This window comes from Natrix helvetica (genome assembly GCF_964273705.1).
Source record: "Natrix helvetica genome assembly, chromosome: 3".
NCBI classification, from domain to species: Eukaryota; Metazoa; Chordata; class Lepidosauria; order Squamata; family Natricidae; genus Natrix; species Natrix helvetica.
The window spans coordinates 90,774,111-90,786,594 of record NC_138549.1 but is presented as its reverse complement, the minus strand read 5'-3'; the positions used below and the strand labels follow the sequence as shown (position 1 = coordinate 90,786,594).

General features: G+C 37.2%; 1 protein-coding gene across 3 annotated transcripts in view; it reads right to left on the bottom strand.

Annotated features, from left to right (window-relative positions):
- LOC309388724 (uncharacterized protein) overlaps positions 1 to 12,484 on the bottom strand; it is a 310,737-nt gene that overhangs the window by 260,106 nt on the left and 38,147 nt on the right. The window lies entirely within an intron of this gene.

The following is a 12,484-nucleotide window of genomic DNA, read 5'->3' as shown; positions in this document are numbered from 1 at the left end:
CAGCAGCTGTAATGAACTGAGAAGTTCTCCATTTCACAGCATTTGAAATGCTCAAATCTACATTTTAACACTTCAAAAGTGACTACCATGGATTTTTTTTTTAAAAAATGACAACAGTGAATTTCTTCTTTGGCTCTCCTGGGTCAGCCATCTTGCTCATGTGTGAATTGTATTTTATTAAAGACAGATTGAACAAAACTCAACTACATTTTGACATAATGGAGATCATTTATTTTTTAAAAAAATTCTTAGGTAGATTTTCCTTTTCTCTAAATTGGGTTATTCGGATTATATTTTTAAAACAAAAAGTGTCAAAATACCAGGCAAGAAAGTAATTCAGAAATCACATTTCTTGTGCAGGACTTAGAAAAAGATTAAATATATCCACCGGGTCATGTTTACTATTCTTTGAGAGTAAAACCAGATTCCGAAAGCTGTATGATTTGATCTGATGATCTGTGACACAGCAAATTTATTGTAACCAAGCAGATTGACAGAAAACACCTGGAAATCCTATTTAGATCTCTTGAATTATATACCTGAATAAAAAATAATAATTTAAATATTTGAAAGAAATAATCTATGTGACTTTTATAAATACGGAAGGGCATGCAATGGAGTATATAGACTTGTCCCAAAGTCTGAAATTAAAGATTTTGTGTGAAATATGAATGGATATGGATTTCACATTCTTATTAAAAACAAATAGAAGCCGTGATCATTAAGATGGGAACAAGATGGCAATGGGGGTTAATCAATACATTCGGCAGCAGGATCATGACAAAAATTCCTCTTCAAAATCCACATTCATCTCAACAGGGAAACTTATGGTGACCCAAGAAAGCAAAAATACTTTCTACTTGAGGCATATTTTCCCCTCATTTCTATAGACACTTTTAAAGTTGCTGCGGTCAGCAGCATAATTTGGGTAATTCATTTCCCCCTCTTCCCTTTAACAGTTCAGAAGAATGTTTGCAGACTGTAGGACTTCCAAGGGATCTCTCTGGCCATTCAGAGTCAAGGTGTCAGGCGTGTTTTATTTCTCTGCGCAAATGTTCTCTAGGTAATTTTCAAAACAATTCACACGAGGAGGAAAAAAAGGTAATGATTTCCTGAAGGCTCTATTTAACTGTTATACTAGAAGTTCAATCAGCTGTGACTCTAGTGAAACCGAACCACTGCTATTTACATATCTCCCTCTGGATTGTTTCTTGGATATAGAAGAGTGTAGCGGAATCAGAGGTGGTATTGAGCCGGTTCGGGCAAACCGGTAGCTCCGATGATCAGTTGGCCCCACCCACCCACCCCTGTCCTATCCTGTCCTTTATTTCCTGCTTTCTAGCTCATCATCGTGTAGCACGGCTGATTTCCCCCCCCCCTCGCTGTTCTATTTACCATTGCTGACTTGGAAGGTAAGCAGCTGAACTTCTAAATGCTCCATTTTCAGAACTGCACGCAAGCGCTTTAGGTGAGCATGTGCACAAAATGCGCATTCACTGAACCGGTTGTTAAACTGGAAGCACCCCACCACTGAGCGGAATGTTGGGACACAAGATGGAATGCTGGCAATCCGTTTGCATAAAGAGATACAGATGCTGGCATTCGGTCTGTACAAATCAGCCCACAAAATGTTTTGTTTGTGAGAGAAGTATCCCTATGGAGCTTCTTAAAATGCTGTGGTTTGTTAAAAGGCTTGGAACAGGGGCTTTGAGATTCTGCGAGATCCGGACAAGCCTAAGAACAAGGGCCTAGACCTAGAATAACTGTGTCAAGCTCTGAAGGAGCTGCCAAGGGCATCCACAGAAGGCAGTCCAAAAAAAAGCAAATATACTGTACATGTTTAAATAACGTCATTAAAAATTAGTATGTGGCAAGAAAAGCATAGATCTATTTAAGCACAAGATTACACATAAGGTAATATTCCTGAATCATAAAAGTTTGTAAACCAATTCAAACTTCGATGAGAACAGGGTATCTCTGAATAAAATAATTTCTGTTCACACTCATATATGGCTCATAAACAAACAAAAGCAAAAATAATTGTCCCAAAACATGGAACATGTACTTCCAAGTAGCAAGATTCAAGTACATGTACTTTCTATATAATTGTCGAACAACCAAAAAATTTTAAAAAACATTTTAGCCTTCATTGGCCAATATTCATTTTCTCATTTATTGTTTGTATATGTCATGAAATAACAATAGTCTCTGCTTGGCTTACAGTATCAATATTGTGCATAGTGTTTGTCTGAAAAAAATGCTAGCAAGGAGGCAATGGGATTTAAGGTATGTCATTTAAAAAAAGGATAATCTGATATTTTAAATATGGTAGTCATTAGTAATTTGCTAATCAAGCCATGAGGCATCTTCTTTGTTTGCTTTTTTGTTTGGTATCCTCTTTCCAGATACCTTATAAACCAAAACAACAATAATCAATAGAAACATAATAAATATTTTTAAAAATCAAACTGTACAAATTAGAGATCCTTTCCAAATATAGTTACTATTCAGTGTTGCCAATATTGATAATGTAACCTGTACTGAAAAGATACACAGAGCAAATGCTACAGAATGGTGCAGGGGTAGCATTTTACTCCATTTCCTATAATATATTTTTCTATCCCATCCTCCTGGTCTCAATTTTCATCGGTTATATGGAGACAATGCTGGAATGTCTTTCTATTTCTGAAATCCTGAAGCTAAGCAGTCCATCACTTCTATCTACCATACCTTTGATAAAACAAAGTAGTTGTACATTCAACACTACAAGCATTGGTACTTTAATGCCACCACTGCTGGCATTCTCAAATCCAAAGCAACTATTTTATGCTCAACCATCTTTGCCTTCACCACAGCTGGTCTGAAAATGGTCAGCTCCAGCATTTCTATTTGCAAATTTCAACTTTCAGAGACGTTCCTTGTCTTGCTACACAGCTAAGCTGAATTAAATTTGTTTAGGGTCTCAACAGAGGCAACAGCTTGGGTTCATAGCAGCATGAAGCCAGTCCAGGAATGACATGAATGCCACATATGGAGGTGTCCATAATAAAAAATTTCCATAATTAGATGGACTATTTCTGGAAGACTTACATTTTGATAAATTGATATTGTTTTTACCTATGATGGAAAAGGCTAACATTCCTGCTATTATCCTTGTGCTATGGGCTACTGCATGAAACTCATTTAGTTCCATATTCTCTGATTTGTTTGTCCACACTAACTCTTCGCTAGCATGCTAATTTCCGCATAATTTTTCCCAACAGTTGATAAATGAAATATATTATTTTAAACAGCTTTGTTGTAACCATTTGGTCCCATGGTACAAATTAATGTAGGAGCCAGAAACTGCTTAAGGTGCAAATGATCTATTCAATAGGAGGCAATTTTTATCCTCACTTTATACAGAAGGATCAAATATGAGTCCCAGATAACCCACAACAGATGTAGGAAGAGCAGAAAAAACATCACTTATGATAACCTCCCTTATTTGGCAGAAAACAGAGAGAGGCTGCCTTGCACCAATGAACACAAAATGCCCAGTTTGAGGGGGGGGGGAAACATTTTGGAGTTCATCAATCAGGATACTTTAGTACATGGAATAAACTGTATCTTCAGACAGTAGCCTCGAATGTTCTGTATTAAGATCTGGATTACATTTTCCCCCTATACTTTAAAAACTCCACTTTGTACATTCTTGCTGACTTTTTTTTCTAGAAGCTTTGGTACCTTTGATGGAAATGTTTAATGTCTATAATCCTACTCTTATCTTTAATTTTAGTCCTTTCAACAAATTCTAAAGTAATAAAAGTCATCATCTTAGAATCAACCTTGGGCTAGATCAGTGTTTCTCAAACTTGGCGACTTTAAGTCCTGTGGACTTCAACCCCCAGAATTCCCCAGCCAGCTATGCTGGCTGGGGGATTCTGGGAGTTGAAGTCCACAGGACTTAAAGTCGCCAAGTTTGAGAAACACTGGGCTAGATGAAGGCCAATAAAGTCATGTTAAAATACAAAGAAAAAGAATACTATTATTTTCTTATTCCTCTTAATAATTGAAATGACTTAAAAACTGCAGCCATTTGATAGGATTTAAAATCTGTCCCACGACTTTGACTAATGGTAGGTGTAGCCAAGTGGTGGGATTCAAATAATTTAACAACCAGTTCTCTGCCTTAATGACTTCTTCCAACAACCTAAACTGCTCAGAAAATTAACAATTGGTTCTCCCAAAGTAGTGCAAACTGGCTAAATCTCACCGCTGGTGTAGCCTTAAATATGCTGTTGGGCTTCTTAAGCTGACATACATGATACAAAGGGAAGATCTTGCTTTGTAACTCGAGAACTAAGAAATATCTTCAGCAGTCCTTTTCAACGCATTTTTCAATCTTAAATCACAGCTACTCAACATTATAAAACCCAGATCTAAGACTTGCACAAGGAGCAAAAGATACTTCTAGCACTAACAAAGTGTTGATGATATTGATTTTTGGAAGCAGAAGAACAGAGAGAATTGAAAAGAGATTGGAAAATATAGATTGTAATGCAGTAAAATTCGATGGAAAAATTGAAGATATCAAGCAAATGGAAAAAGTGGAGGTTAGAGTCCTAAAAACCCAAGGGAAAAATGAACAAAAAGGCAAGATAATTGTGGATACTGACGGTGAACTGAGTGTGATTGGAGATGGAAAGAGTGGAACATGGAAAGGGAAGATAGATGGAAACGAGCTCTACCCCAAATTTCAAGGTATAAAAGAAGAAAAAAGAGAATAATTGATGGATTCAAGGAGAGAAACTTTGACAAAAGCACTACTGATAACCAAAGATAAGCTGATTAAAGAAGCTGACGGAGGGTCTCGAGATTTTACAAGGTATGTAAAAAGCAACAAGTTGCGAAGAGAAGTCCACACAAATTTGATTAAGCAAATAACCAGAAGACTAATTCCACAAATGGCAAAAGACATAAGACTGCACTATTACTGGAAAGACATAGGTTGAGATATGAAAACTAATAAAATATTAGTCAAATTTAGTTAAAATTAGAGCATTATGTTAAAAATGAAGTGATAATGGATATAGTTAGATAAATAATTGATAATGATAACAATGTACACATATGTATTGGTTTGATAAGAGGAAATTTGGTATAAACTCTAAATGGTGATCATGAAAGAAAGTTTAGAAACTCTGCTATGTATGCAAGCTTATAATAGTAAAAAAAAAGAGTAAATCAAATTTAGTTAAGCTAAGACCAAAAATATATATATATGAAATGATGACGGATATTGTTAAATAAATGATTGATAATGATAATAATGTAATATTTGTATTGACATGATGAAAAGGACATTGGATATAAATTGTAAACAGTGATTAAGAAAGGAGGTCTAGAAACTTTGTTATTAAACATAATTATTTTTTATTTAGAAAGTGTTATAAAGATGTAATGTTGCTGGATGATATTGAAAATAGATAAGGGAATGTCATCATGTGGTTTTGCTTTAAATTTTGGAATATTTTATATAAAGGGATGTAAAAACAATTATAGTCATATGAAGATTGAGGTATGATGATAGTAATATGTATAAATATATTTGATTTAAAATATATAACTTGATATGAATTGTAGGTGATGACTGTGGAAGGGATGCACGAAAGCTTTTTGTAACCAACTGACACACTTTTTACAATTTGTAATGGAATATATTTTTGTGGTGTTTGTTATGTTTGTGTTTATTCAAAAATAAAAAATTATATATATAAAAAAGCACTTTTCAATCTTAAATCACAGCTACTCAACATTATAAAACCCAGATCTAAGACTTGCACAAGGAGCAAAAGATACTTCTATCACTAACAAAGTGTTGATGTTACTGATTTTTGGAAGAGGAAGAAAAAAGGATAAGGAAGGATAATTAGGTTTTAAAAGTCTCTTTACTGTAAAGGTTTAGCCAAAGTAACTAGGAAAAAAAGGAGAGTAACGTTTCCAACAATTAGTCAAAATATGGGGGAGGGGGGAACCACATTAAATTTGGGCTATTGCCACTTCCCTTCTTTTGTCAGCCACAGAATGTTTCAAGCATCATGCAAAAGCATCTGGCAATGTGAGGGTTAAGGGAGATGTTCCTTCTCTTTAACAGATGGTTAATTTACAATAATAATTATTAAATTCAGTGTTTAATAAGATAGATACGACAAACCCGGATGCAGAAACACTTGCCAAAGCACCGTTCTTAAGAGTCCAAGGTTGAAACAAACCTTGCAAAACACTCACTAGCCTCATATTCTTGAGCTGAGGGTGGCAGGTTGAAGCGCATTTTAGCTTTCCTGTAGATTATTAACTCTTTATTACCATCTGTTATCTTATTAGCACATATTGCAAGGAAGTCATACAACCTAGGAGCTTGGCCAAAAGCATATCCATCAGTAAACTGAAGTGGCAGTAAACTCTTAGTCTCCAGCATAGCATTTACTCTGGCCTAAGATTTAAACATTTACTCAGTATTTTGAGGGGAGAAATCTTCATGTGAAATATGTACATTGGATCTATAAACTCAATGAAGAACTTCTCTTGTACAAACAGCAAGAAATCCTGCCCAGGTCTCGGTGGACAAAAAAAAAACCTCTTGTGGACTCTTGCAAACCCCATTTGTCTTTTTTTTTTTAACAAGGTTTATTGAGTCTTATTTTAAGATAAAATGAAAATAGGAACCAAAATTAAGAAAGTTGAAGAAGAGAGAAGTGCAGAACTAAAGAGAGAGAAAAAGTAGTGACATCTGACTTTTTTCAGCTCGGCAGAATACAGAAAAAAAAATAGAATCTCAACCATTTCTAAAAAATGTATGCCATTTCTGCAAAAACAAAGGAAGTTTTTCTACTTCTCCATTCACACAACATAGTGATCCTCCAACTAAAGACAACAAAACCGAGAATGTTCACCTAACAATTCTGCCCTAACAAATAAACCACATCCTACTTAGCTGAGAGCCAAGTTAACACAGCAGGTTAAAACAATGACTGGATTCCTATAATATACTAAACCACAAACCACATTCCCCATTTTAACCTAGGCTATTTAACCCAGGCTATTGTGGTGGTGCAAGCCAGGCTTGTGAGTAACCTAGATCTGTTATTACAACAGGGCAAAAACAATCCTTCTGATCATTTCAATATTTCCAGATGAAAACATGTGGGGGTGAGCAATTTGTTGAATTACTAATTTATAAACACACGAGTATCTCTACCAGGGGGTCATTCAGAGGGCACAATGTGAATTTCTGGGCCAGAAAGCTGTTTCCCACATGTATGTTTTTCTTAAAAAAAACATATTTAGATGTATTTCATGAAGTTCCTAAACAGTAGAGTTGAATTACATGGGGGTGGGGGGAAGGCTCTTCAGCCACCCAGAAGACCACTTTTGTGGAAATAAGTGATAAATAAATGCTCAGAAATTACTTGTATAAAATTCTGCTGGTTAAAAAAAAGTGCCATGTTTTATATTACCCACTTATTTCTCAATGGAATTTTACTCCATACAATAAAGGGAATGCCAGATTAAATCAGTGTTAGTTTAAATTTTGGCAAATTGTAGACAAATAATAAGTGTAGTGCAGAACCCACAGAATGTCTAATATTTTTAAAAAATATTTTTATTATCTTTTTTAAAAAAATTGGCCTTCCCATATTCTTTTTTTTTTTTTTGCCTGTTTGTAATTTATCGAATGTTTGCAAACTTTAAAAATCTCATCAAGCAATTTCCAGTGTTTTCATTTCCAATTAGTCTTCATTATAGCCAGATATTATAAAACCTGTATACGTGCAAACATAGGCATGTAAACACATAATTACTTATAGAGATTTCTACCAACACAGACATACAAAAGAGAACGAAAGAAGGAGGTGAGCTGGTTAGATACATTATGACTGTAATTATTATACAGTATGCAATTCTAAGGAAGTCTAAAAAAGCATTTTGTTTTCCTATTCCATACACCATCCATCTTTTTGTTAGGCATGAATCTCATCCAGTTTTTGAAAAGGATGTACTTGAAGACCCAATACTTCTAATCTACTTCTCCAGGTCAATATCCCAACAAAAAATACGATGTGTTTTTAATTACATTATTATTTCTTTGATTGCAGATTCTGCCTCCATTCCACACAGAGATTATCAGCACGTGCCCCCTAACCTGCATTTATTGTTCAGCATGGATTGACTGCCCAAGTCTTCACAATGCATTTCATGTGTATTAAAAAGTCCTGCTTGTTTCACAAGGTCCTATTCATTTCACGATTAAATCTTTCCTATGCAAAAGTTATGCTTAAAGTTGGGAGTTCCAATTCCAAATTATTTCTAAAAAGGATTCCTTAAACATAGGCATAGTTACGTATTTAAGTTATATGTTTCTACTTAGCGTTAAATTCCATGTACGAATGTATTGAAATGCATCTTTCCAAAATAAATGTGCATTTGTTACATATATTAAATTTAAGTTTATGGGGGGGGGTGTATGTGTGTTTCCCCCAAAATAAGACAGGGTCTTATTCCGCAAAAATAAGACAGGGCCTTATTTTGGGGAAAGTCTTATTATTTTTGAGGTGCAGGAGGCGGCGAGTGTGGTCACTTCAAGACTGCTGCTATGTAGCAATATTTTCAGGGGAGGGCTTATTTTTGGGGGAGGGCTTATTTTAGCACATGCACTCCAAAGCCCGATTGGGCTTATTATTTGGGGAGGTCTCATTTCTGGGAAATAGGACACGTGTGTGTGTGTGTGTGTGCAGAACATCCCCATGTTTTATCTTGTTACTGAATTCCGTAACTCTTCAACATTTTAGAATACAGGAGAATCTAAGTAATAATAAATTATGCATGACAGCTTGTAAATATAAGTGCAGCATTGTTAGGTTCTTCACAGATCCATGTGGTGCACAACGGCCAAGTGATGAAATGTGTGTCATATGTACACAGTGATGAAATGTGTGGCAATATGTTGACACAATCTCCCGCTCCTTACATTCCTGAGTAAAATATCGTGGTACCTGTACAAAAAGATGGAGCTTGTGATGTCAGGATATATGTTTGGCTATTATGGTGTCACTTTAATATCATTGATACTTAATGTTCACCTAAAAAAAATATTTATTTGTACCAATATTTAAACCTTGAGAATTAGAAAAAAAACACCTTTGTTCTTAAATATATACATGCAGCTCTGAGAAGGAGTGACATGCAGTCAGGGGAGGAAGGGGAGGCACAGCCTCACCACTGTCATCATGAAAAGAAAAAAAATGTAAAAGGAAAAAGGCGAGAGCTGAGGTCAGGCTGAGCTAGTTGCTGCCTCACCGTGGATGACTCTGCTTAACTGTTTAAAAATGCCTCTAAAAAAGCACCCTCTACTATGAGGCAGGAGAACTGCATGCCTCATCTAGTCTGACTTTAGGCATTTTATGATCACTTGAGCAGAGTTAAGCAAGGGTTAAAAGCCTAAAAATTCCTGATGTAGGTGAGGCACGCAGTTCTCCTGCCTCATAGTAGAGGGCGCTCCTTTGGGCAGGGCTTCTTCAGAGGACCCGAGGCAAGAGCAGAGTTGAAATCCTCTCTGAAAAGCTGGAAAAGGTACGTGTGGGTCGGAGGGAGGGGAAGGAATTCAAACTTCATCCTCCTGGTGCGAGGCTTTGGGCAAAGGCTGGAGGGAAGGACCCTGGCTCGCTTGTGCTCTCCCTCCCCAAGTGTAGTTTGATTGCAGGCAGAGCCACATTGCCTTTTCAAACCTGTAATCAGTGAAGCTGGGCTGGATCCTTCCGGGGCTGGGGGAAAGTGTGTTTAGTACAATCCAACGTCTGTGTGTGTGTGTGTGTATGTGTGTGTGTGTGGGTGGGTGTGTGGGTGTGTTTGAGAGAGGGGGGAGAGAGGAGGGGAAGGGAGAAGAAAAAGAGAAAAAAAAGAAGGAAACTTCTTTCGCAAAGGAGAAAAACAAATGCTGTCGCTTTAAATCGGAACTGAGCATGCCTGGCTGTGGAATTCTGGGAGTTGAAGTCCACAAGTCTAAAAAAATTTGAAACCACCACTGGGTCAGTGCCTCACCAGCCATAAACCACACCGCATGTCACTGCTGAGAAGTATCTCTAACTTAATCAAATCTGATGGCAATTTAGGAAAAAAAATATGTGTTTGCTGCATTCACACAATACACTAAAGTTAAAATGAGTTGGACAAACCACATGATTTAATACTTGTATAGAACATGAAATTCCACTTCCGGTTTCTGTGGATGACGGACATGCTGTCTGCCGCTCGCCGTCCTGGTGCCACCCCCCTGACTTACGGGGGGGCACAGGGTGCCTTGTAGGGGTGTCCTGCCGAGGGGGCGGCTTGCTGGAGCCCCCTGGAGCGGCGGCGGCTGCAGGGGCGCTGCCAGCTTTGCCCTAGGGATCGGGAGGCTTTTGGGGGGGTGCGCTTGCCATGCACGCCTTCGTCCTGAGGAGATCGTAAGAAAACGCTCCATGTGAAGGCAACAGCAGAAATGCGGTGAGGGGGGAATTCCCCCAGGGTCTTTTTCTTACTTCTTTGAACAATTAAGTAAACAAGGATTAGCAGCTTTCTTAAGACTCTTTGATCTCGGCAAAGTGTTAAGATTGGAGAGGGGGGCTTTTCTTCCCCCCCTCTCGGAAAAGCGGCTTTAAACGATCTCGCTCTTGGAGGAGAGAGAGAGAATTGGGAAAAAACTCTTTGATATTCACTTCTTTTAAGCAATGGGATAATGACTCTCTTGAACAATTGCGTAAGAAAGAAAGTGAACTGACCTAATAAACTATGAATGGAAACTTTTTGAATTATTATTCTCCGATCCCCTGAGAGGGCTGAGCCAAAATGGCACTTTTTCCCCCGTTTTTGCTGCCGTTACAAATGAACTGTTGTTTTTGAAAAATCTTCTGGGTTGGAACTATAAAACCCTGGTGAACCCTAGAGGAATCTCTTTATACGATCTTTCTTGGATTGGGGAAAATTGACTACAACTAGAGGAGAGCTGTTTTGAAGACTGATATTCCACACTGGATCTTGCCTGCCGGTAGACCTCACCTGACAGCGCGCTCCTATAGACGCCATCTTTTCTGTCTAGACTTATAAACTTTCTCTGAACTTCACAATGCCTGCGAAAAGGCCCCCCATTCCTAGACCAGCCTCGGCTCCATCTTCTTCTGTTTCAAGTCCTGTTCCACAACAAACACAACTATCTTCCTTTTTACAACCAAAGGCCCCCGAGTGGGAACAGCAGTCTCAAGAAATGTTTCAACAAATGTTCCAGACACTCTTAAAGGGACAGGACGAAATAAAAAAAGTTGGCGGACTTAAGGGAAGAACTCAGAGAGAATAAACAACAGACTTTACAAAATAGCCAGAAAATAAACACTCTGGAGGAGGGTGCTGTGGGGGTGGGAGAAGAGATGAAAGCTTTACAAAAAAATAAATGCTGGGATTGAGAATTATATGGAAAAAATGGAATTTGAAAGGATGTCTCTTTTTCTTAGATTTCAAAACATACCTGAAATGGAGGGTGAAGACTTAAGGGAGATTATGATAACAATGCTAGCAGATTATATTAAAAGAGATAAACAACAGCTAGGGTGGGATATGGATTTGATATATAGAATTAACTCAGCATATGCCAGAACACACAATGTTCCAAGGGAAGTTCATGTTAAATTTTTTAGAAAGACTATAAGAGATGAGATTCTAGGAGTTCGAAGGGGGGAACCTTTAAGATATAAGGACAAAGAAATAACCATTTTGAAACAGATACCAAAATGAATAAGAGATAAGAGGAAGAAATTCTTCTTTCTAACTAAAAAATTATATGAAAAAAATATCTGGTTCAGGTAGTTAATTCCAGAAGGCTTGTTGATTTTCTGGGAGGGGGGTAGAGTGAGAATTAATACAGCAGTGGAGGCAGAAGCCTTCATGGAAAAACACAAGAACCTCCTAGATGAAACAAGAGACAGTACACAAGACATGAAGGGGGGAGGAGCCATGGCTCAGCCAACAGACAGGGGAGAAGAGACAGCAATGAGACTTAGGTCACAGAAATGATTTAAAAACACATTGCAATTGTCAATACAATGAAATGGTTAGAAGTGATATAAAGTATGGTTGAAGATGTTAAAGAATTTAGTATACCTAAACTGCTAATATGTATGTAACAATGATATTTTGATATATATAAAATAAGAGAGAGATGTAAGACCCGGGGAGGTACCACCTTCCGTATGATGTAGCTGTCAAAATTTTTCTCCACATTTATGTACCCTTTTCCCCAAAATACTTGAAAAAAACTAATAAAACTTTTTAAAAAAATACTTGTATAGAACATCAGGAAATAAAAATTTAAAAAGGCTGGGGTTTGCATCTGAAATCACAATGCCTGTTTTGCCATGTTTTTCATCATCATGGTTTGTAGTAGATGACTGTGAAAATTTTGCCCTTTCAAGGT